This window comes from Schistocerca piceifrons, chromosome 3 (genome assembly GCF_021461385.2).
Source record: "Schistocerca piceifrons isolate TAMUIC-IGC-003096 chromosome 3, iqSchPice1.1, whole genome shotgun sequence".
Taxonomy (NCBI): Eukaryota; Metazoa; Arthropoda; class Insecta; order Orthoptera; family Acrididae; genus Schistocerca; species Schistocerca piceifrons.
In genome coordinates, this window is record NC_060140.1 from 16,499,682 (window position 1) to 16,526,684 (window position 27,003).

Sequence of the window (27,003 nt, forward strand, 5' to 3'; positions counted from 1 at the left end):
CATCGGAATCTATAACTGGTCTCACAGGAAAGGTTCAAAACATAGACAGTAAGAGGAGTCAGTCTCCTTGTACTTAAGTGGGCATTGTGCCTTTCGTATTTAATTCCGTTGGAATTTCTGTGTTTCATAGTCAGTAAGAGGGTCCTAGGGATACAGTAAACGTAAGGTGAAGCATCGGAATCTAAAACTTGTCTCACAGTAAATTTTCAAACATAGACAGTAAGAAGAGTCAGTCTTCTTGTACACTCCTGGAAATGGAAAAAAGAACACATTGACACCGGTGTGTCAGACCCACCATACTTGCTCCGGACACTGCGAGAGGGCTGTACAAGCAATGTTCACACGCACGGCACAGCGGACACACCAGGAACCGCGGTGTTGGCCGTCGAATGGCGCTAGCCGCGCAGCATTTGTGCACCGCCGCCGTCAGTGTCAGCCAGTTTGCCGTGGCAGACGGAGCTCCATCGCAGTCTTTAACACTGGTAGCATGCCACGACAGCTTGGATGTGAACCGTATGTGCAGCTGACGGACTTTGAGCGAGGGCGTATAGTGGGCATGCGGGAGGCCGGGTGGACGTACCGCCGAATTGCTCAACACGGGGGGCGTGAGGTCTCCACAGTACATCATTGTTGTCGCCAGTGGTCGGCGGAAGGTGCACGTGCCCGTCGACCTGGGACCGGACCACAGCGACGCACGGATGCACGCCAAGACCGTAGGATCCTACGCAGTGCCGTAGGGGACCGCACCGCCACTTCCCAGCAAATTAGGGACAATGTTGCTCCTGGGGTATCGGCGATGACCATTCGCAACCGTCTCCATGAAGCTGGCCTACGGTCCCGCACACCGTTAGGCCGTCTTCCGCTCACGCCCCAACATCGAGCAGCCCGCCTCCAGTGGTGTCGCGAAAGGCGTGAATGGAGGGACGAATGGAGACGTGTCGTCTTCAGCGATGAGCGTCGCTTCTGCCTTGGTGCCAATGATGGTCGTATGCGTGTTTGGCGCCGTGCAGGTGAGCGCCAAAATCAGGACTGCATACGACTGAGGCACACAGAGCCAACACCCGGCATCATGGTGTGGGGAGCGATCTCCTACACTGGCCGTACACCACTGGTGATCGTCGAGGGGACACTGAATAGTGCACGGTACATCCAAACCGTCATCGAACCCATCGTTCTACCATTCCTAGACCGGCAAGGGAACTTGCTGTTCCAACAGGACAATGCACGTCCGCATGTATCCCGTGCCACCCAACGTGCTCTAGAAGGTGTAAGTCAACTACCCTGGCAAGCAAGATCTCCGGATCTGTCCCCCATTGAGCATGTTTGGGACTGGATGAAGCGTCGTCTCACGCGGTCTGCACGTCCAGCACGAACGCTTGTCCAACTGAGGCGCCAGGTGGAAATGGCATGGCAAGCCGTTTCACAGGACTACATCCAGCATCTCTACGATCGTCTCCATGGGAGAATAGCAGCCTGCATTGCTGCGAAAGGTGGATATACACCGTACTAGTGCCGACATTGTGCATGCTCTCTTGCCTGTGTCTATGTGCCTGTGGTTCTGTCAGTGTGATCATGTGATGTATCTGACCCCAGGAATGTCTCAATAAAGTTTCCCCTTCCTGGGACAATGAATTCACGGTGTTCTTATTTCAATTTCCAGGAGTGTATTTAAGTCACCATTGCGCATTTTGTGTTTAATTCCGATGCAATTTCTGCGTTTCATCGTCAATAAGAAGGTCCAAGGGATACAGTAAACCTGAAGTAAAGCATCGGAATCTAAATCCGGCCTGCCAGGAAAGGTTCAAAGCATAGACAGTAAGAAGAGTCAGTAATCTTGTACTTCAGTCGGCATTGTTTCTTTTTGTATTTAAATCCGGTGCCATTACTGTGTTTCATCTTCAATAAGAAGGTCCAAGGGATACAGTTAACCTGAGGTGATGCATCGGAATCTTAAACTGGTCTCACAGGAATAGGTCAAATCATAGAATGTAAGAAGAGTTAGTCCTCTCGTACTTAGGTCGGCATTGTGCATTTTGTATTTAATTCCGATGCAATTTCTGTGTTTGATCGTCAATAAGAAGGTCCAAGGGATACAGTAAACCTGAAGAGGTGCATCGGATTCTAAATCTGGTCTCACAGGAAAGGTACAATACATAGACAGTAAGAAGAGTCAGTCTTCTTGTACTCCCAGTCGGCATTGTGCTCTTGTAGTTAATGCCGATGCAATTTCTGTGTTTCATCGCCAATATTAAGGTCCAAGGGATACCTGAAGCGAAGTATCGGAATCTAAAACTGGTCTCACAGGAACGGTTCAAAACATAGACAGTAAGATGAGCCCGTCTTCTTCTACTTAGGTCGACATTGTGCCTTTTGTATTTAAATCCGATTCTATTTCTGTGTTTCATCGTCAATAAGAAGGTCCAAGGGATACCGTAAACTTGACGTGAAGCATCGGAATCCAAGACTGATCTCACAGGAATGGTTTAAGTCATTGAATGTAAGATGAGTCTGTCCTCTTGTACTTAAGTCGGCATTGTGCATTTTGTATTTATTTCCGATGCAATTTCTGTGTTTCATCGTCAAAGGAAGGTCCTAGGGATACAGTAAACCTGCAGTGAAGCATCGGAATCTAAAAGTGGGCTCACCGGAAAGGTTCAGAACAGAGACAGTAAGTAGAGTCAGTCTTCTTGTACTTAAGTCGGAAATGTGCCTTTTGTGTTTGATTCCGATGCAATTTCTGCGTTTCAGTGTCAATAAGAAGGTCCAAGGGATACAGCAAACCCAAAGTGTAGCATCGGAATCTAAAACTGGTCTCACAGGAAAGGTTCAAAACATAGACAGTAAGATGAGTCAGTCTTCTTGTACTGAAGTCGGCATTGTGCCTTTTATACTTAGTTCCGATGCAATTTCTGTGTTTGATCGTCAATAGGAAGGTGCAAGGGATACGGTAAACCGGAAGAGTGGCATCGGAATCTAAATCTGGTCTCGCAAGAAGGGTACAATACATAGACAGTAAGAAGAGTCAGTCATCTTGTACTTAAGATGGCATTGTGCATTTTGTATTTAATTCCGATGCAATTTCTGTGATTCATCGCCAATAAGAAGGTCCAAGCGATACAGTAAACCTGAAGTGAAGCATCGGAATCTAAAACTGGTCTCACAGGAAAGGTTCAAACATAGACAGTAAGATTTGCCCGTCGTCTTGTACTTAAGTGTTCTTTGGGCCTATTGTATTTTATTCCGTTTCAATTTCTGTGTTTCATCGTCAATTAGAAGGTCCAAGGGATACTGTAAACCTGAAGAGAAGCATCGGAATCTAAATCAGGTATCACTGGAAAGGTACAATACATAGACAGTAAGAAGAGTCAGTCTTCTTGTACTTAAGTTGGCATTGTGCATTTTGTATTAAATTCCGATGCAATTTCTGTGTTTCATCGTCAATAAGACGGTCCAAGGGATACAGTTAACCTGAAGTGTTGCATCGGAATCTAAAACTGGTCTCACAGGAAATATACAAACATAGACAGTAAGATGAGCCCGTCTTCTTGTACTTAAGTCGACGTTGTACCTTTTTTATTTGATACCGATCGATTTCTGAGTTTCATCGTCGATAAGAACGTCCAAGGGATACTGTGAACCTGAAGAGAAGCATCGGAATCTAAAACTGGTCTAATAGGAAAGGTTCATAACATAGACAGTAAGAAGAGTCAGTCTTCTTGTACTTAAGTCGGCATTGTGCCTTTTGTATTTAATCCAGTTGCAATTTATGAGTTTTATCGCCAATACGAAGGTAAAAGCGATACAGTAAACCTGAAGTGTAGCATCGGAATCTATAACTGGTCTCACAGGAATGGTTCAAAACATAGACAGTAAGAGGAGTCAGTCTCCTTGTACTTAAGTGGGCATTGTGCCTTTCGTATTTAATTCCGTTGCAATTTCTGTGTTTCATAGTCAGTAAGAGGGTCCTAGGGATACAGTAAACGTAAGGTGAAGCATCGGAATCTAAAACTTGTCTCACAGTAAATTTTCAAACATAGACAGTAAGAAGAGTCAGTCTTCTTGTACACTCCTGGAAATGGAAAAAAGAACACATTGACACCGGTGTGTCAGACCCACCATACTTGCTCCGGACACTGCGAGAGGGCTGTACAAGCAATGTTCACACGCACGGCACAGCGGACACACCAGGAACCGCGGTGTTGGCCGTCGAATGGCGCTAGCCGCGCAGCATTTGTGCACCGCCGCCGTCAGTGTCAGCCAGTTTGCCGTGGCATACGGAGCTCCATCGCAGTCTTTAACACTGGTAGCATGCCACGACAGCTTGGATGTGAACCGTATGTGCAGCTGACGGACTTTGAGCGAGGGCGTATAGTGGGCATGCGGGAGGCCGGGTGGACGTACCGCCGAATTGCTCAACACGGGGGGCGTGAGGTCTCCACAGTACATCATTGTTGTCGCCAGTGGTCGGCGGAAGGTGCACGTGCCCGTCGACCTGGGACCGGACCACAGCGACGCACGGATGCACGCCAAGACCGTAGGATCCTACGCAGTGCCGTAGGGGACCGCACCGCCACTTCCCAGCAAATTAGGGACAATGTTGCTCCTGGGGTATCGGCGATGACCATTCGCAACCGTCTCCATGAAGCTGGCCTACGGTCCCGCACACCGTTAGGCCGTCTTCCGCTCACGCCCCAACATCGAGCAGCCCGCCTCCAGTGGTGTCGCGAAAGGCGTGAATGGAGGGACGAATGGAGACGTGTCGTCTTCAGCGATGAGCGTCGCTTCTGCCTTGGTGCCAATGATGGTCGTATGCGTGTTTGGCGCCGTGCAGGTGAGCGCCACAATCAGGACTGCATACGACTGAGGCACACAGAGCCAACACCCGGCATCATGGTGTGGGGAGCGATCTCCTACACTGGCCGTACACCACTGGTGATCGTCGAGGGGACACTGAATAGTGCACGGTACATCCAAACCGTCATCGAACCCATCGTTCTACCATTCCTAGACCGGCAAGGGAACTTGCTGTTCCAACAGGACAATGCACGTCCGCATGTATCCCGTGCCACCCAACGTGCTCTAGAAGGTGTAAGTCAACTACCCTGGCAAGCAAGATCTCCGGATCTGTCCCCCATTGAGCATGTTTGGGACTGGATGAAGCGTCGTCTCACGCGGTCTGCACGTCCAGCACGAACGCTTGTCCAACTGAGGCGCCAGGTGGAAATGGCATGGCAAGCCGTTTCACAGGACTACATCCAGCATCTCTACGATCGTCTCCATGGGAGAATAGCAGCCTGCATTGCTGCGAAAGGTGGATATACACCGTACTAGTGCCGACATTGTGCATGCTCTCTTGCCTGTGTCTATGTGCCTGTGGTTCTGTCAGTGTGATCATGTGATGTATCTGACCCCAGGAATGTCTCAATAAAGTTTCCCCTTCCTGGGACAATGAATTCACGGTGTTCTTATTTCAATTTCCAGGAGTGTATTTAAGTCACCATTGCGCATTTTGTGTTTAATTCCGATGCAATTTCTGCGTTTCATCGTCAATAAGAAGGTCCAAGGGATACAGTAAACCTGAAGTAAAGCATCGGAATCTAAATCCGGCCTGCCAGGAAAGGTTCAAAGCATAGACAGTAAGAAGAGTCAGTAATCTTGTACTTCAGTCGGCATTGTTTCTTTTTGTATTTAAATCCGGTGCCATTACTGTGTTTCATCTTCAATAAGAAGGTCCAAGGGATACAGTTAACCTGAGGTGATGCATCGGAATCTTAAACTGGTCTCACAGGAATAGGTCAAATCATAGAATGTAAGAAGAGTTAGTCCTCTCGTACTTAGGTCGGCATTGTGCATTTTGTATTTAATTCCGATGCAATTTCTGTGTTTGATCGTCAATAAGAAGGTCCAAGGGATACAGTAAACCTGAAGAGGTGCATCGGATTCTAAATCTGGTCTCACAGGAAAGGTACAATACATAGACAGTAAGAAGAGTCAGTCTTCTTGTACTCCCAGTCGGCATTGTGCTCTTGTAGTTAATGCCGATGCAATTTCTGTGTTTCATCGCCAATATTAAGGTCCAAGGGATACCTGAAGCGAAGTATCGGAATCTAAAACTGGTCTCACAGGAACGGTTCAAAACATAGACAGTAAGATGAGCCCGTCTTCTTCTACTTAGGTCGACATTGTGCCTTTTGTATTTAAATCCGATTCTATTTCTGTGTTTCATCGTCAATAAGAAGGTCCAAGGGATACCGTAAACTTGACGTGAAGCATCGGAATCCAAGACTGATCTCACAGGAATGGTTTAAGTCATTGAATGTAAGATGAGTCTGTCCTCTTGTACTTAAGTCGGCATTGTGCATTTTGTATTTATTTCCGATGCAATTTCTGTGTTTCATCGTCAAAGGAAGGTCCTAGGGATACAGTAAACCTGCAGTGAAGCATCGGAATCTAAAAGTGGGCTCACCGGAAAGGTTCAGAACAGAGACAGTAAGTAGAGTCAGTCTTCTTGTACTTAAGTCGGAAATGTGCCTTTTGTGTTTGATTCCGATGCAATTTCTGCGTTTCAGTGTCAATAAGAAGGTCCAAGGGATACAGCAAACCCAAAGTGTAGCATCGGAATCTAAAACTGGTCTCACAGGAAAGGTTCAAAACATAGACAGTAAGATGAGTCAGTCTTCTTGTACTGAAGTCGGCATTGTGCCTTTTATACTTAGTTCCGATGCAATTTCTGTGTTTGATCGTCAATAGGAAGGTGCAAGGGATACGGTAAACCGGAAGAGTGGCATCGGAATCTAAATCTGGTCTCGCAAGTAGGGTACAATACATAGACAGTAAGAAGAGTCAGTCATCTTGTACTTAAGATGGCATTGTGCATTTTGTATTTAATTCCGATGCAATTTCTGTGATTCATCGCCAATAAGAAGGTCCAAGCGATACAGTAAACCTGAAGTGAAGCATCGGAATCTAAAACTGGTCTCACAGGAAAGGTTCAAACATAGACAGTAAGATTTGCCCGTCGTCTTGTACTTAAGTGTTCTTTGGGCCTATTGTATTTTATTCCGTTTCAATTTCTGTGTTTCATCGTCAATTAGAAGGTCCAAGGGATACTGTAAACCTGAAGAGAAGCATCGGAATCTAAATCAGGTATCACTGGAAAGGTACAATACATAGACAGTAAGACGAGTCAGTCTTCTTGTACTTAAGTTGGCATTGTGCATTTTGTATTAAATTCCGATGCAATTTCTGTGTTTCATCGTCAATAAGACGGTCCAAGGGATACAGTTAACCTGAAGTGTTGCATCGGAATCTAAAACTGGTCTCACAGGAAATATACAAACATAGACAGTAAGATGAGCCCGTCTTCTTGTACTTAAGTCGACATTGTACCTTTTTTATTTGATACCGATCGATTTCTGAGTTTCATCGTCGATAAGAACGTCCAAGGGATACTGTGAACCTGAAGAGAAGCATCGGAATCTAAAACTGGTCTAATAGGAAAGGTTCATAACATAGACAGTAAGAAGAGTCAGTCTTCTTGTACTTAAGTCGGCATTGTGCCTTTTGTATTTAATATCGATGCAATTTCTATGTTTCATCATCAATAAGAAGGTCCAAGTGATACAGTAAACCTGAAGTGAAGTATCGGAATCTAAACTGGTCTCACAGGAATGTTCAAAATATAGACAGTAAGAAGAGTCTGTCTTTTTGTACTTAAGTCGCAATTGTGCCCTTTGTGTTTAATTCCGATGCAATTTCTGTGTTTCATCGTCAATCAGAAGGGCCAGGGGATACTGTAAACCTTACGTGAAGCATCGGAATCTAAAACTGGTCTCACAAAATGGTTCAAATCATAGAATGTAAGAAGAGTCATTCCTCTTGTACTTAAGTCGGTATTGTGCCTTTTGTATTTAATTCTGATGCAATTTCTGTGTCTCATCGTCATTAAGAAGGTCCACGGGATTCAGTAAACGTGATGTGAAGATCCGGAATCTAAAACTGGTCTCACATGAAAGGTTCAAACATAGACAGTTAGAAGAGTCAGTCCACTTGTACTTATGTCGGCATCATGCCTTTTGTATTAAATTCAGATGTAATTTCTGTGTTTCAACGTCAATAAGAAGGTCCAAGGGATACAGTAAATCTGAAGTGAAGCATCGCAATCTAAAACAGGTGTCACAGGAAAGGTTCAAATCATAGACTGTAAGAAGAGTCAGTCCTCATGTACTTAAGTCGGTATTGTGCCTTTTGTATTTAATTCCGACTCTATTTCTGTGTTTCATCGTCACTACGAAGGTCCAAGGTACACAGTAAACCTGAAGTGAAGCATCGGAATCTAAAACTGGTCTCACAGGAAAGGCTCGATACTAAGTCAGTAAGAAGAGTCAGTCTTCATGTTCTTAAGTTGGCATTGTGCCATTTGTACTTAATTCCGATGCAATTTCTGTGTTTCAACGTCAATAAGAAGGTCCAAGGGTAACAGTATCCTGAGGTGTGGCATCGATATCTAAAACAGGTCTCACAGGTAAGGCTCAAATGATTGAAAGTAAGAAGAGTCACTCCTCATGTACTTAAGTCGGTATTGTGCATTTTGTATTTAATTCTGATGCAATTTCTGTGTTTCATCGCCAATAAGTATGTCCAAGGGATACAGTATACCTGAAGTGAAGCATCGGAATCTATAACTGGTCTCACAGGAAAGGTTCAAAACATAGACAGTAAGAAGAGCCCGTCGTCTTGCACCTATGCCGGCATTGTGCCTTTTGTATTTAATTCCGATTCTATTTCTGTGTTTCATCGTCACTACGAAGGTCCAAGGTACACAGTAAACCTGAAGTGAAGCATCGGAATCTAAAACTGGTCTCACAGGAAAGGCTCAATACTAGGTCAGTAAGAAGAGTCAGTCTTCTTGTACTTAAGTTGGCATAGTGAATTTTGTAATTAATTTCGATGCAATTTATGTGTTTCATCGTCAATATGAACGTAAAACGGATACTGTAAACCTGAAATGAAAGCATCGATGTCTAAAACCGGTCTCACAGGAAAGGTTTTAACAGAGACAGTAAGAAGAGTCAGTCTTCTTGAACTTAAGTCGGCATTGTGTGTTTCGCGTTTAATCCCGACGCCATATCTGTGTTTCACCGTCAATAAGAAGGTATAAGGGATACTGTATACCTGAAGTGAGCATCGGAATCTAAAACTGATCTCACAGGAAAGGTTCAAATCATAGACAGTTTGAAGTGTCAGTCTTCCGGTACTTAAGTCGGCATTGTGCCTTTTGTACTTAAATCCGATGCAATTTCTGTGTTTCATCGTCAATAAGGAGGTCCAAGGGATACAGTAAACCTGAAGTGAAGCGTCGGAATCTAAAACTGTTCTCACAGTAATGGGTCAAAATGTAGACAGTAAGAAGAGTCAGGCTTCTTGTACTTAAGTTGGCATTGTTCTTTCGTATTTAATTCAGATGCAATTTCTGTGTTTCATAGTCAATAAGAGGTCCAAGGGATACAGTAAACCTGAAGTGAAGCATCGGATTTTGAAACTGGGCTCACAGGAAAGGTTCAATACATAGACAGTTAGAAGAGTCAGTCATCTGGTTCTTAAGTAGGCATTGTGTCTTTTGAATTTAATTCCGATTCAATATCTGTGATTCAACGTCAGTAAGAAAGTCCAAGGAATACAGTATAATGAGGTGAATCTTCGATATCTAAAACTGGTCTCACATGAAATTCTCAAATCATAGAATGTAAGAAGAGTAAATCCTCTTGTACTTACGTCGGCATTGTGCCTTTTGTATTTAATTACGATGCAACTTATGAATTTCATCGTCAATAAGTAGGTCCAAGGGATACAGTAAACCTGAAGTGAAGCATCGGAATCAAAAACTGGACTCACAGGAAAAGTTACAATCATAGACTGTAAGGAGAGTCAGTCTTCTTGTGCTTCAGTCAGCACTGTACCTTTTGTATTTAATCCCGATGCAATTTCCGTGTTTCATCGTCAAGAAGAAGGTCCAAGGGATACAGTACACCTGAAGTGAAGCATCGGAATCTAAAACTGGTCTCACAGGAAAGGTTCAAAGCATAGACAGTAAGAAGAGTCAGTCTCCTTGTAATTAAGTCGGCATTGTGCCTTTTGTGTTTAATCCCGGTGCAATATCTGTGTTTCATCGTCGATAAGAAAGCCAAAGGGATACAGTAAACCTGAAGTGAAACATCGGAATCTAAAACTGGTCTCACAGGAAAGGTTCAAAGCATAGACAGTAAGAAGAGTCAGTCTTCTTGTACTTAAGTCTGCATTGTGCCTTTTGAATTTAATTCCGATGCAATTTCTGTGTTTCACCGTCAATAAGTAGGTCCAAGCGATACAGTAAACCTGAAGTGAAGCATCGGAATCTAAAACTGATCTCACAGGAATCGTTCAAATCATAGAATGTAGGAAGAGTCAGTCCTCTTTTCCTTAAGTCGGCATTGTGCCTTTTGTATTTAATTATGATATAACTTCTGAATTTCATCGTCAATAAGAAGGTCGAAGGGATACAATAAACCTGATGTGAAGCATCGGAATCTAAAACCGGTCACACAGGAAAAATTCAAAACATAGACAGTTAGAAGAGTCTGTATTATGGTACTTAAGTCGGCATTGTGCCATTTGTATTTAATTCCGATGCAATTTCTGTGTTTCATCGTCAATAAGAAGGTCAAGGGATACAGTAAACCTGAATTGAAGCATCGGAATCTAAAACTGGTCACACAGGAAAGGATCAATTCATTGACAGTAAAAAGAGTCAGTCTTCTTGTACTTATGTCGGCATTGTGCCTTTTGTATTTAATTCCGATGCGATTTCTGTGTTTCATCGACAATAAGAAAGTCCAAGGTATACAGTAAACATGACGTGAAGCATGGGAATGTAAAACTGGTCTCACAGGAAAGGTTCAAATCATAGACAGTAAGAAGAGACAGTCTTCTCGTACTAAAGTCGGAATTCTGCCTTTTGTATTTCATTCCGTTGCAATTTCTGTGCTTCATCGTCAATAAGAAAGTCCAAGGGATACAGTAAACCTGAACTGAAGCATCGGAATCTAAAACTGGTTTCAAAGGAAAGGTGCAAATCGTAGAATGTAAGAAGAGTCAGACCTCTTGTACTTCAGTCAGCATTGTGCCTTATGTATTTAATTCCGATGCAATTTCTCTGTTTCATCGTCAATAAGAACGTCCAAGAGATACAGTAAACCTGATGTGAAGCATCGGAATCTAAAACTAGCCTCACAAGAAAGGTTCAAACATAGAGAGTAAGAAGAGTCAGACTTCTTGTACTTAAGTCGGCATTGTTCCATTTGTATTAAATTCCGACGCAATTTCTGTGTTTCATCGTCAATAAGAAGGTCCAAGGGACACAGTAAAACTGAAGTGAAGCATCGGAATCTAAAACTGGTCTCACAGGAAAGGTTCAAATCATAGACAGTAAGAAGAGTCAGTCTTCTTGTACTTATGTCGGCATTGTGCCTTTTGTATTTAATTTCTATGCAATATCTGTGTTTCCTCGTCAATGAGAAGGTCTAAGGGATACAGTAAACCTGTTGTGAAACTTCAGAATCTAAAACTTGTCTCACGGGAAAGGTTCAAATTATAGAATGTAAGAAGAGTCAGTCCTCTTGTACTTAAGTCTGCATTCTGCCTTTTGGATTTAATTCCGATGCAATTTTTGTGTTTCATCGTCAATTAGACGGCCCAAGGGATACAGTAAATCTGAAGTGAAGCATCGGAATCTAAAACAGGTCTCACAGGAAAGGTTCAAATCATCGACAGTAAGAAGAGTCAGTCTTCTTGTACTTAAGTCGGCATTGTGCCTTTTGTATTTTATTCCGATTAAATTGCGGTGTTTCATCGTCAATAAGAAGATCCAAAAGAAGCATTAAACCTGAAGTGAAGCATCGGAATCTAAAACTGGTCTCACAGGAAAGGTTCAAATCATAGACTTTAAGAGGGGTCAGTCTTCTTGTACTTAAGTCGGCATTGTGCTTTATGTATCTAACTCCGATGATATTTCTGTGTTTCATCGTCAATAAGAAGGACCAAGAGATACATTAAACCTGAAGTGAAGCATCGGAATCTAAAACTGGTCTCACAGGAAAGGCTCAAAATGTGGACTGTAAGAGGAGATTGTCTTCGTGTACTTAAGTCGGCATTGTGCCTTTTGTATTTAATTCCGATGCAATATCTGTGTTTCATCGTCAATAAGAAGGTCCAAGGGATAGAGTAAACCTGAAGTGAAGCATCGGAATATAAAACTGGACTCACAGGAAAGATTCAAAGTATAGTCAGTTGGAAGAGTCAGTCTTCTTGTACTTAAGTCGGCATTGTGCCTTTTCCATTTAATTCCGATGTAATTTCTGTGTTTCATCGTCAATGACTGGGTCCAAATGATACAGTATACCTGAAGTGAAGCATCGGAATCTAAAACTGGTCTCACAGGAAAGGTTCAAATCATAGACTTTAAGAGGGGTCAGTCTTCTTGTACTTAAGTCGGCATTGTGCTTTATGTATCTAACTCCGATGATATTTCTGTGTTTCATCGTCAATAAGAAGGACCAAGAGATACATTAAAGCTGAAGTGAAGCATCGGAATCTAAAACTGGTCTCACAGGAAAGGCTCAAAATGTGGACTGTAAGAGGAGATTGTCTTCGTGTACTTAAGTCGGCATTGTGACTTTTGTATTTAATTCCGATGCAATTTCTGTGCTTAATCGTCAATAAGAAGCTCCACGGGATACAGTAAACCTGAAGTGAAGCATCGGAATCTAAAACTGGTCTTACAGGAAAGGTTCAAAACATAGACAGTAACGAGAGTCAGTCTTCTTGTACTTAAGTCGGCATTGTGCCTTTTGTATTTAATTCTGATGCAATTTCTTTGTTTCATCGTCAAGAAGAAGGCATAAGAAATACAATAAACCTGAAGTGAAGCATCGGAATCCAAAAATGGTCTCACAGGAAAGGCTCAAAGCATAGACATTAAGAAGAGATTGTCTTCTTGTACTTAAGTCGGCATTGTGATTTTTGTATTTAATTCCGATGCAATTTCTGGTTTCCTCGTCAATAAGAAGGTCCACGGGATACAGAAAAACCGAAGTAAGGCATCGGAGTCTAAATCCGGTCTCACTGGAGAGGCAAGATTCAAACATAGACGGTAAGAAGAGTCAGTCTTCATGTACTTAAGACGGCATTGTGCCATTAGTATTTAATTCGATGCTATTTCTGTGTTTAATCGTCAATAAGAAGATCCAAGGGATCCAGTAAGCCTGAAGTGAAGCATCGGAATCTAAAACTGGACTCACAGGAATGGTTCAAATCTTAGACAGTAAGAGGATTCAGTCCTCTTGTACTTAAGTCGGCATTATGCCTTTTATATTTATTTCCGATGCAATATCTGTGTTTCATCGTCAATAAGAAGGTCCAAGGGATACAGTGAACCTGAAGTGAAGCATCGGAGTCTAAAACTGGTGTCGCAGGAAAGGTTAAAAACATAGACGGTAAGTAGCGGCTGTCTTCTTGTACTTAAGTCGGCATTGTGCCTTTTGTATTTAATTCCGATGCAATATCTGTGTTTCATCGTCAATAAGAAGGTCCAAGGGATAGAGTAAACCTGAAGTGAAGCATCGTAATATAAAACTGGACTCACAGGAAAGATTCAAAGTATAGTCAGTTGGAAGAGTCAGTCTTCTTGTACTTAAGTCGGCATTGTGCCTTTTCCATTTAATTCCGATGTAATTTCTGTGTTTCATCGTCAATGACTGGGTCCAAATGATACAGTATACCTGAAGTGAAGCATCGGAATCTAAAACTGGTCTCACAGGACAGGTTCAAAACATAGACGCTAAGAAAAGTCAGTCTGCCTGTACTTAACTCGGCATTGTGCGTATTGTATTTCATTCCGATGCACTTTCTGTGTTTCATCGTCAATAAGAGGTCCAAGGGATAATGTAGACCTTAAGTGAAGCATCGATACCTAAAACTGGTCTCACAGGAAACGCTCAAATCATAGGATGTATGAAAGGTCAGTCCACTTGTACATAAGTTGTCATTGTGCTTTTTGTATTTAATTGCGATCCAATTTCTGTGTTTCATCGTCAATAAGAAGGTACAACGGATACAGTAAACCTGAAGTGAAGCATCGGAATCGAAAACTGGTCTCACAGGAAAGACTCAAACCGTGGACATTATGAAGAGTCAGTCTTCTTGTACTTAAATCGGCATTGTGCCTTTTGTATTTAATTCCGAAGCAATTTTTTTGTTTCATCGTGAATAAGAAGGTTCAAGGGAGACAGTAAACCTGAAGTGAAGCGTCGGAATCTAAAACTGGACTCACAGGAAAGGTTCAAAACATAGACAGTATGAAGAGTCAGTCTTCTTGTACTAAAGTCGGCATTGTGCCTTTTGTATTTAATTCCGATGCAATTTCTGTGTTTCATCGTCAATAAGAAGGTCCAAGGCATACAGTAGACCTGAAGTGAATCATCGGAATCTAATACTGGTCACAGAGGAAAGGTTCAAATCAAAGACAGTAAAAAGAGTCGGTCTTCATGTACTTAAATCTGCATTGAGCATTTTGTATTTAATTCCAATGCAATTTACGCGTTTCATCGTCAATAAGAGGTCCAAGGTATACAGTAAACCTGAAGTGAAGCATCGATACCTAGAACTGGTCTCACAGGAAAGGCTCAAATCCATGAATGTAAGAAAGGTCAGTCCTCTTGTACTTAAAATGGCATTGCGCTTTTTGTTTTTAATTGCGATCCAATTTCTGTGTTTTATCGTCAATAAGAATGTCCAAGGGATACAGTAAACCTGAAGTGAAGCTTCGGATTCTAAAACTGGTCTCACAGGACAGGTTCAAAACATTGACAGTAAGATGAGTAAGTCTGCCTGTACTTAAGTCGGCATTGTGCGTAATGTATTTAATTCCGATGCAATTTCTGTGTTTTATCGTCAATATGAGGTCCAAGGGATAATGTAAACCTTAACTGAAGCATCGAAACCTAAAACTGGTCTCACAGGAAAGGTTCAAATCATAGAATGTATGAAAGGTCAGTCCACTTGTACATAAGTTGGCATTGTGCTTTTTGTATTTAATTGCGATCCAATTTCTGAGTTTCATCGTCAATAAGAAGGTCCAAGGCATACAGTAAACCTGAAGTGAATCATCGGAATCTAATACTGGTCTCAGAGGAAAGGTTCAAATCATAGACAGTCAAAAGAGTCAGTCTTCATGTACTTAAATCGGCATTGAGCGTCTTGTATTTAATTCCGATCCAATTTACGTGCTTCATCGTCAATAAGAGGTCCAAGGTATGCAGTAAAGCTGAAGTGCAGCATCGATAGCTAGAACTGGTCTCAAAGGAAAAGCTCAAATCATTGAGTGTAAGAAAGGTCAGTCCTCTTGTACTTAAGTTGGCATTGCGCTTTTTGTTTTTAATTGCGATCCAATTTCTGTGTTTTATCGTCAATAAGAAGGTCCAAGGCATACAGTAAACCTGAAGTGAAGCATCGGAATCGAAAGCTGGTCTCACAGGGAAGGCTCAAAACGTGGACAGTAAGAAGAGCCAATCTTCTTGTACTTAAGTCGGCATTGTGCCTTTTGAATTTAATTCCGATGTAATATCTGTGCTTCATCGTCAATAGCAAAGTCCGATGGATACAGTTACCTGAAGTGAAGCATCAGATTCTAAAACTGGTCTCACAGGAATGGTTCAAACATAGACAGTAGTAAGAGTCATATTTCTTGTACTTATGACGGCATTGTGCCTTATGTATTTAATTCCGATGCAATTTCTGTGTTTCATCGTCAAACGAAGGTTCAAGGGATACAGTAAACCTAAAGTGAAGCATCGGAATCTAAAACTGGTCTCACAGGAAAGGTTCAAAGCATAGACAGTAAGAAGAGACAGTCTCTTTGTACTTAAGTTGGCATTGTGCCTTTTGTATTTTATTCCGATGCAGTTTCTGTGTTTCATCGTCAATAAGTACGTCCAAGGGATACAGTAAACCTGAAGTGAAGCATCGGAATCTAAAACTGGTCTCACAGGAAAGGTTTAAAACATAGACAGTAAGAAGAGTCAGTCTTCTTGTACTTAAGTCGGCATTGTGCTTTTCTATTTAATTCCGATGCAATTTCTGTGTTTCATCGTCAATAAGAAGGTTCAAGGGATACAGTAAACGTAAAGTGAAGCATCGGAATCTAAAACTGGTCTCACAGGAACGGCTCACAACATAGACAGTAAGAAGAGCCCGTCTTCTTATACTTAAGTTGGCAATGTGCCTCTTGTATTTAATTCCGATGTAATACCTGTGTCTCATCGTCAATAACAAGGTCCGATGGATACAGAAACCTGAAGTGAAGCATCAGAATCTAAAACTGGTCTCACAGGAAAGATTCAAAACATAGACAGTAGGAAGAGTCATACTTCTTGTACTTAAGACGGCATTGTGCCTTTTGTATTTATTTCCGATGCAATTTCTGTGTTTCATCGTCGACAAGAGGGTCCTAGGGATACAGTAAACCTGAATTGGAGCATCGATATTTAAAACTGGTCTCACAGGAAAAGCTCGAATCATGGAATGTAAGAAGAGACAGTCCTCTTGTACTTGAGTCGGCATTGTGCCGTTTGTATTTCATAACGATGCAATTTCTGTCTTTCATCGTGAATATGAGGGTCTAAGGGATACAGAAAACCTGAAGAGAAGCAACGGAATCTAAATCTGGTCTCACAGGAATGGTTCAAAACATAGAAACTAAGATGAGACAATTCTCTTTTACTTAGATCGGCATTGGCCCTTTTGTATTTAATTCCGATGCAATTTCTATGATTCATCGTCAATAGGAAGGTCCAAGGAATACAGTAAACCTGAAGTGAAGCATCGATACCTAAAACTGGTATCACAGGAAAGGCTCAAATCATAGATTGTAAGAAAGGTCGGTCCTCTTGTACTTAAGTTGGCATTGTGCTTTTTGTATTTAATTGCGATCCAATTTCTGTGTTTCATCGCGAATAAGGAGGTCCAAGGGATACAGTAAACCTAAAGTGAAGCATTGGAATCGAAAACTGGTCTCACAGCAAAGGCTCAAAACGTTGACAGTAAGAAGAGTCAGTCTTCTTGTACCCAAGTCCGCATTGTGCCTTTTGAATTTAATTCCGATGCAATTTCTGTGTTTCATCGTCGACAAGAAAGTCATAGGGATACAGTAAACCTGAAGTGAAGCATCGATATTTAAAACTGGTCTCACAGGAAAAGCTCGAATCATTGAATGTAAGAAGAGACAGACCTCTTGTACTTGAGTCGGCATTGTGCTGTTTGTATTTCATAACGATGCAATTTCTGTGTTTCATCGTGAATATGAGGGTCTAAGGGATACAGAAAACCTGAAGTGAAGCAACGGAATCTAAATCTGGTCTCACAGGAATGGTTCAAAACATAGAAAGTAAGATGAGACATTCCTCTTTTACTTAGATCGGCATTGGCCCTTTTGTATTTAATTCCGATGCAATTTCTATGATTCATCGTCAATAGGAAGGTCCAAGGAATACAGTAAACCTGAAGTGAAGCATCGATACCTAAAACTGGTATCACAGGAAAGGCTCAAATCATAGATTGTAAGAAAGGTCGGTCCTCTTGTACTTAAGTTGGCATTGTGCTTTTTGTATTTAATTGCGATCCAATTTCTGTGTTTCATCGCGAATAAGGAGGTCCAAGGGATATAGTAAACCTAATGTCAAGCATTGGAATCGAAAACTGGTCTCACAGCAAAGGCTCAAAACGTTGACAGTAAGAAGAGTCTGTCTTCTTGTGCTCAAGTCCGCATTGTGCCTTTTGAATTTAATTCCGATGCAATTATTTTGTTTCATCGTGAATAAGAAGCTCCTAGGGATAGAGTAAACCTGAATTGAAGCATCGGAAAATAAAACTGGTCTCACGGGAAAGGTTCAAAACATAGACAGTAAGAAGAGTCAGTCTCCTTGTACTTAAGTCGGCATTGAGCCTCTTGTATTTAATTCCGATGCAATTTCTGTGTTTCATCGTCAATTAGACGGTCCAAGGGATACAGTAAACCTGAAGTGAAGCATCGGAATCCAAATCTGGTCTCACAGGAAAGGTCCAAACATAGACTATAAGAAGAGTCAGTCCTCTTGTACTTAATTCGGCATTGTGCCTTATCTATTTAATTCCGATGCAATTTCTGTGTTTCATCGTCAATAAGAAGGGTCAAGGGATACAGTAAACGTGAAGTGAAGCATCGGAATCTAAAACTGGTCTCACAGGAAAAGCTCACAACATAGACAGTAAGATGAGCCCGTCTTTCTATACTTAAGTCGGCATTGTGCCTCTTGTATTTAATTCCGATGAAAAATCTGTGTTTCATCGTCAATAAGAAGGTCTAATGGATACAGAAACCTGCAGTGAAGCATCAGAATCTAAAACTGGTCTCACAGGAAAGGTTCATAACATAGACAGTAGGAAGAGCCATTCCTCTTGTACTTAAGTCGGCAGTGTGCCTTTTGTATATAATTCCGATGCAATTTCTGTGTTTCATCGTCAATAAGAAGGTCCAAGGGAAACAGTAAAACTGAAGTGAAGCATCGGAATCTATAATCGGTATCACAGGTAAGGTTCAAACATAGTCACTAAGAAGAGTCAGCCGTCTTTTACTTAAGTCGGCATTGTGCTTTTTGTATTTAATTTCGATGAAATTTCAGTGTTTCATCTTCAATAAGACGGTCCAATGAATTCAGTAAACCTGAAGTGAAACACCGCAATCTAAAACTGGTCACAGGAAAGGTTCTAATCACAGTCAGTAAGAAGAGTCAGTCCTCCTGTACTTAAGTCGGCATTGTGCATTTTGTATTTAATTCCGATGCAATTTCTGCGTTTCATCGTCAATAATAAGGTCCAAGGGATACAGTAATCCTGAAGGGAAGCATCGGAATCTAAAACTGATGTCACAGGATAGGTTCAAAACATAGTAAGTAAGTAGAGTCGGTCATCTTACACTTAAGTCGGCATTGTGCCTTTTGTATATAATTCCGATGCAATTTCTGTGTTTCATCGTCAGTAAGAAGGGCTAAGGGATACAGTAAACCTAAAGTGAAGCATGGGAATCTAAAAATGGTCTCACAGGAGAAGTTCAAATCACGGACAGTAAGAAGAGTCGGTCGTCTTGTACTTAAGTCGGCATTGTGCCTTTTGTATTTAATTCCGGTGCAATTTCTGCGTTTCATCGTCAATAAGAAGGTCCAAGGGATACAGTAATCCTGAAGGGAAGCATCGGAATCTAAAACTGGTGTCACAGGATAGGTTCAAAACATAGACAGTAAGAAGAGTTAGTCTTCTTGTTCTTAAGTTGGCAATGTGCCTTTTGTAGTTAATTCCGAAGCAATGTCTGTGTTTCATCGCCAATACGAAGGTTCAAGCGATGCAGTAAAACTGAAGTGAAGCATCGGAATGTAAAACTGGTCTCACAGGAAAGGTTCAAGACATAGCCAGTAAGAAGAGTCAGTCTCCTTGTACTTAAGTTGGCATTGCGCCTTTTGTATTTTATTCCGATGCAATTTCTATGTTTCATCGTCAATAAGAACGTCCGAGGGATACAGTAAACCTGAAGTGAAGCAACGGAATCTAAAACTGGTCTAGCAGGAAAGGCTCACAACATAGACAGTAGGACGAGACCGTCCTCTTATACTTAAGTCGGCATTGTGCCTCTTGTATTTAATTCCGATGGAATATCTGTGTTTTATCGTCAACAAGAAGGTCCGATGGATACAGAAACCTGAACTGAAGAATCAGAAGCTAAAACTGGTCTCACAGGAAAGGTTCGTAACATAGAAAGTAAGAAGAGCCATTCCTCTTGTACTTAAGTCGGCATTGTGCCTTTTGTAAATAATTCCGATGCAATTTCTGTGTATCGTCGTCAGTAAGAAGTTCCAAGGGATACAGTAAACCTAAAGTGAAGCATGGGAATCTAAAACTGGTCTCACAGGAGAAGTTCAAATCACAGACAGTAAGAAGAGTCGGTCCTCTTGTACTTAAGTCGGCATTGTGCCTTTTGTATTTAATTGCGATGCAATTTCTCCGTTTACCGTCAATAAGTAGGTCCAAGGGATACAGAAACCTGAAGTGAAGCTTCAGAATCTAAAACTGGTCTCACAGTTAAGGTTCAAATCATAGACAGAAAAATGAGCCATTCCTCTTGTACTTATGTCGGCATTGTGTTTATTGCATTAAGTTCCGATGCAATATCTGCGTTTCATCATCAATAATAAGGTCCAGCGTATAGAGTAAACCTGAAGGGAGCATCTAATTCTAAAACTGGTGTCACAGGAAAGGTTCAAAACATAGACAGTAAGAAGAGTCGGTCTTCCTTTACTTAAGTCGGCATTGTGCCTTTTGTATTTGATTCAGATGCAATTTCTGTGTTTCATCGCCAATAAGCAGGTCCAAGTGATACAATAAACCTGAAGTGAAGTTTCGGAATCTAAAACGTCTCACAGAAAAGGTTCAAAGCATAGACTGTAAGAAGAGTCAGTCTTCTTGTACTTAAGTCGGCATTGTGACCTTTATAGTTAATTCGATGAAATTTCTTTGCTTCTACGTCAATAAGAAGGTCCAAGGGATAGAGTAAACCTGAAAAGAGGCATCGGAATATAAAACAGGTCTCACAGGGAAGGTTCAAACATAGACAGTAAGAAGAGTCAGTCTTCTTGTACTTAAGTTGGTATTGTGCCTTTAGTATTTAATTCTGAAAAAATATCTGTGTTTCATCGTCAATAACAAGGCCCAAGGGATACAGATAACCTGAAGTGAAGCATCGGAATCTAAAACTGGTCTCACAGGAAAGGTTCAAATCATAGACAGTAAGGAGAGCCAGTCTTCTTGTACATAAGTCGGCATTGTGCCTTTTGTATTTAATTCCGATGCAATCTCTGTGTTTCATCGTCAATAAGAAGGTCCAAGGGATACAGTAAACCTGAAGTGAAGCATCGGAATCTAAAACTGGTGTCACAGGAAAGGTTCAAATCACAGACAGTAAGAAGAGTCAGTCCTCTTGTACTTAAGTCGGCATTGTGCCTTTTGTATTTAATTCCGATGCACTTTCTGCGTTTCATCGTCAATAAGAAGGGCCAAGGGATACAGTAATCCTGAAGGGAAGCACCGGAATCTAAAACTGGTGTCACAGCAAAGGTTAAAATCATAGACAGTAAGAAGAATCTGTCTTCCTGTACCTAATTCGGTATTGTGCCTTTTGAATTTAATTCCGATGCAATTTCTGTGTTTCATCGTGAATACGAAGGTCCATGGGATACTGTAAACCTGAAGTGAAGCAACGGAATCGAAAACTGGTCTCACAGGAAAGGCTCAAAACGTGGACAGTAAGAAGAGTCAGTCTTCTTGTACTTAAGTCGGCATTGTGCCTTTTCAGTTTTATTCCGATGCAATTTTTTTGTATCATCGTGAATAAGAAGGTCCTTGGGATAGAGAAAACCTGAAGTGAAGCATCGGAATCCGAAACTGGTCTCACAGGAATCGTTCAAACCATAGACAGTACGAAGAGTCAGTCTTCTTGTACTTTAATTGGTATTGTGCTTTTGTATTTTATTCCGATGCTATTTCTGTTTTTCATCGTCAATAAGAACGTCCAAGGGATACAGTAAACCTGAAGTGAAGCATCGGAATCTAAAACTGGTCTCACAGGAAAGGCTCACAGCATAGACAATTAGACGAGACCGTCCTCTTATACTTAAGTCGGCATTGTGCCTCTTGTATTTAATTCCGATGAAATATCTGTGTTTCATCGTCAATAAGAAGGTCCGATGGATACAGAGACCTGAAGTGAAGCATCAGAAGCTAAAACTGGACTCACAGGAAAGGTTCAAAACATAGACATTAAGAAGTGCCATTCCTCTTGTACTTAAGTCGGCATTGTGCCTTTGTATTTAATTCCGATGCAATTTCTGCGTTTCATCGTCAATAAGAAGGTCCAAGGGATACAGAAACCTGAAGTGAAGCATCAGAAACTAAAACTAGTCTCAAAGGAAAGGTTCAAACATAGACAGTAAGAAGAATCAGTCTTCTTGTACTTAAGTTGGTATTGTGCCTTTAGGATTTAATTCCGATGAAATATCTGTGTTTCATCGTCAATAACGAGGCCGAAGGGATACAGATAACCTGTAGTGAAGCATCGGAATCTAAAACTGGTCTCACAGGAAAGGTTCAAACATAGACAGTAAGAAGAATCTGTCTTCTTGTACTTAATTCCATATTGTGTCTTTTGAATTTAATTCCGGTGCAATTTCTGTGTTTCATCGTGAATACGAAGGTCCAACGGATACTGTAAACGTGAAATGAAGCATCGGAATCGAAAACTGGTCTCACAGGAAAGGCTCAATACGTGGACAGTAAGAAGAGTCAGTCTTCTTGTACTTAAGTCGGCATTGTTCCTTTTCAATTTTATTCCGATGCAAGTTTTTTTGTTTCATCGTGAATAAGAAGGTCCTAGGGATAGAGAAAACCTGAAGCGAAGCATCGGTATCTGAAACTGGTCTCACAGGAATCGTTCAAACCATAGACAGTAAGAAGAGTCAGTCTTCATGTTCTTAAGTTGGCAATGTGCCTTTTGTAGTTAATTCCGATGCAATTTCTGTTTTAATCGCCAATACGAAGGTTAAAGCGATGCAGTAAACCTGAAGTGAAGCATCGGAATGTAAAACTGGTCTCACAGGATAGGTTCAAGACATAGACAGTAAGAAGAGTCTGACTCCTTATACATCAGTTGGCATTGTGCCTTTTGTATTTTATTCCGATGCAATTTCTGTGTTTCATCGTCAATAAGAACGTCCAAGGGATACAGTAAACCTGAAGTAAAGCATCGGAATCTAAAAGTGGTCTCACAGGAAAGGCTCACAACATAGACAGTAAGACGAGACCGTCCTCTTATACTTAAGTAGGCATTGTGCCTCTTGTATTTAAATCCGATGAAATATCTGTGTTTCATCGTCAATAAGAAGGTCCGATGTATACAGAAACCTGAAGTGAAGCATCAAGAGCTAAAACTGGTCTCACAGGAAAGGTTAAAAACATAGACTGTAAGAAGTGCCATTCTTCTTGTACTTAAGTCAGGATTGTGCCTTTTGTCGATAATTCCGATGCAATTTCTGTGTTTCATCGTCAGTAAGAAGGGCCAAGGGATACAGTAAACCTAAAGTGAAGAATGGGAATCTAAAACTGGTCTCACAGGAAACGTTCAAATCACAGACAGTAAAAAGAGTCGGTCCTCTTGTACTTAAGTCGGCATTGTACCTTTTGTATTTAATTCCGATGCAATTTCTGCGCTTCATCGTCAATAAGAAGGTCCAAGGGATACGGAAACCTGTAGTGAAGCATCAGAATCTAACACAGGTGTCACAGGAAAGGTTCAAATCATAGACAGAAAGAAGAGCCATTCCTCTTGCACTTATGTCGGCCTTGTGCTTTTTGTATTTAATTCCGATGCAATTTCTGCGTTTCATCGTCATTAATAAAGTCCATGGGATAGAGTAAACCTAAAGGGAGCATCTTAATCTAAAACTGGTGTCACAGGAAAGGTTCAAAACATAGACAGTAAGTAGAGTCGGTCTTCTTTTACTTAAGTCGGCATTTTGCCTTTAGTATTTATTTCCGAAGAAATATCTGTGTTTCATCATCAATAACAAGGCCCAAGGGATACAGATAACCTGAAGTGAAGCATCGGAATCTAAAACTGGTCTCACAGGAAATGTTCAAATCATAGACAGTAAGAAGAGTCAGTCTTCTTGTACTTAAGTCAGCATTGTGCCTTCTGTATATACTTCCGATGCAATTTCTGCGTTTCATCATCAATAATAAGGTCCAGGGTATAGAGTAAACCCGAAGGGAGCATCTTAATCTAAAACTCGTGTCACAGGAAAGGTTCAAAACATAGACAGTAAGAAGAGTCGGTCTTCCTTTACTTATGTCGGCATTGTGCCTTTTGTATTTGATTCAGATGCAATTTCTGTGTTTCATCGCCAATAAGCAAGTCCAAGGGATACAATAAACCTGAAGTGAAACTTCGGAATCTAAAACGTCTCACAGGAAAGGTTCAAAGCATAGACTGTAAGAGGAGTCAGTCTTCTTGTACATAAGTCGGCATTGTGACCTTTGTAGTTAATTCCGATGAAATTTCTTTGCTTCTACGTCAATAAGAAGGTCCAAGGGATAGAGTAAACCTGAAAAGAGGCATCGGAATCTAAAACAGGTCTCACAGGGATGGTTCAAACATAGACAGTAAGAAGAGTCAGTCTTCTTGTACTTAAGTTGGTATTGTGCCTTTAGTATTTAATTCCGATAAAATATCTGTGTTTCATCGTCAATAACAAGGCCCAAGGGATACAGATAACCTGAAGTGAGGCATCGGAATGTAAAACTGGTCTCACAGGAAAGATTCAAATCATAGACAGTAAGAAGAGTCAGTCTTCTTGTACTTAAGTCGGCATTGTGCCTTTTCAATTTAATTCCGATGCAATTTCTGTGTTTCATCATCAATAAGAAGGTCCAAGTGATACAGTAAGCCTGAAGTGATGCATCGGAATCTAAAACTGGTCCCACAGGAAAGGTTCAAATCGTAGACAGTAAGGAGAGCCAGTCATCTTGTACATAAGTGGGCATTGTGCCTTTTGTATTTAATTCCGATGCAATTTCTGTGTTTCATCGTCAATAAGGAGGTCCAAGGGATACAGTAAACCTGAAGTCAAGCATCGGAATCTAAAACTGGTGTCACAGGAAAGGTTCAAATCACAGACAGTAAGAAGAGTCAGTCCTCTTGTACTTAAGTGGGCATTGTGCCTTTTGTATTTAATTCCGATGCAATATCTGCGTTTCATCGTCAATGAGAAGGGCCAAGGGATACAGTAATCATGAAGGGAAGCATCGGAATCTAAAACTGGTGTCACAGGATAGGTTCAAAACATAGACAGTAAGAAGAGTCGGTCCTCTTACACTTAAGTCGCCATTGTGAATTTTGTATTTAATTCCGATGCAATATCTGTGTTTCATCGGCAATAAGAAGGTCCAAGTGATACAGTAACCCTGAAGAAAAGCATCGGAATCTAAAACTGGTGTCACAGGGAAGGTTAAAAGCATAGACATTAAGAAGAATCTGTCTTCCTGTACTTACGTCGGCATTGTGCCTTTTCAATTTTATTCCGATGCAATTTTTTTGTTTCATCATGAATAAGAAGGTCCTAGGGATAGAGTAAACCTGGAGTGAAGCATCGGAATCTGAAACTGGTCTAACAGGAATCGTTCAAACCATAGACAGTAAGAAGAGTCAGTCTTCTTGTACTTCAGTTGGCAATGTGCCTTTTGTAGTTAATTCCGATGCAATTTCTGTGTTTCATCGCCACTACGAAGGTTCAAGAGATGCAGTAAACCTGAAGTGAAGCATCGGAATGTAGAAATGGTCTCACAGGAAAGGTTCAAGACATAGACAGTAAGAAGAGTCAGTCTCCTTGTACTTAAGTTGTCATTGTGCCTTTTGTATTTTATTCCGATGCAATTTCTGTGTTTCATCGTCAATAAGAACGTCCAAGGGATACAATAAACCTGAAGTGAAGCATCGGAATCTAAAACTGGTCTCACAGGAAAGGCTCACAACATAGACAGTAAGAAGAGACCGTCCTCTTATACTTAAGTCGGCATTGTGCCTCTTGTATTTAATTCCCATGAAATATCTGTGTTTCACCGTCAATAAGAAGGTCCGATGGATACAGAAATCTGAAGTGAAGCATCAGAAGCTAAAACTGGTCTCACAGGAAAGGTTCAAAACATAGACAGTAAGAAGAGCCATTCCTCTTGTACTTAAGTCGGCATTGGGCCTTTTGTATATAATTCCGATGCAATTTCTGTGCTTCATCGTCAGTAAGAAGGGCCAAGGGATACAGTAAACCTAAAGTGAAGCATGGGAATCTAAAACTGGTCTCACAGGAAAAGTTCAAATCACAGACAATAAGAAGAGTCGGTCCTCTTGTACTTAAGTCGTCATTGTGCCTTTGTGTTTAATTCCGATGCATTTTCTGCGTTTCATCGTCAATAAGAAGGTCCAAGGGATACAGAAACCTGAAGTGAAGCATCAGAATCTAAAACTGGTCTCACAGGAAAGGTTCAAACATAGACAGTAAGAAGAATCAGTCTTCTTGTACTTAAGTTCGTATTGTGCCTTTAGTATTTAATTCCGATGAAATATCTGTGTTTCATCGTGAATACGAAGGTCCGACGGATACTGTAAACGTGAAATGAAGCATCAGAATCGAAAACTGGTCTCACAGGAAAGGCTCAATACGTGGACAGTAAGAAGAGTCAGTCTTCTTGTACTTAAGTTGGCATTGTGCCTTTTCAATTTTATTCCGATGCAATTTTTTTGTACCATCGTGAATAAGAAGGTCCTAGGGTAGAGTAAACCTGAAGTGAAGCATCGGAATCTGAAACTGGTCTCACAGGATTCGTTCAAACCATAGACAGTAAGAAGAGTCAGTCTTCTTGTTCTTAAGTTGGCAATGTGCCTTTTGTAATTAATTCCGATGCAATTTCTGTTTTTCATCGCCAATAGGAAGGTTAAAGCGATACAGTAAGCCTGAAGTGAAGCATCGGAATGTAAAACTGGTCTCACAGGATAGATTCAAGACATAGACAGTAAGAAGAGTCAGTCTCCTTATACATACGTTGGCATTGTGCCTATTGTATTTTTATCCGATTCAATTTCTGTGTTTCATCGCCAAAAAGAACGTCCAAGGGATACAGTAAACCTGAAGTGAAGCATCGGAATCTAAAACTGGTCTCACAGGAAAGGCTCACAACATAGACAGTAAGAAGAGACCGTCCTCTTATACTTAAGTCGGCATTGTGCCTCTTGTATTTAATTCCGATGAAATATCTGTGTTTCATCGTCAATAAGAAGGTCCG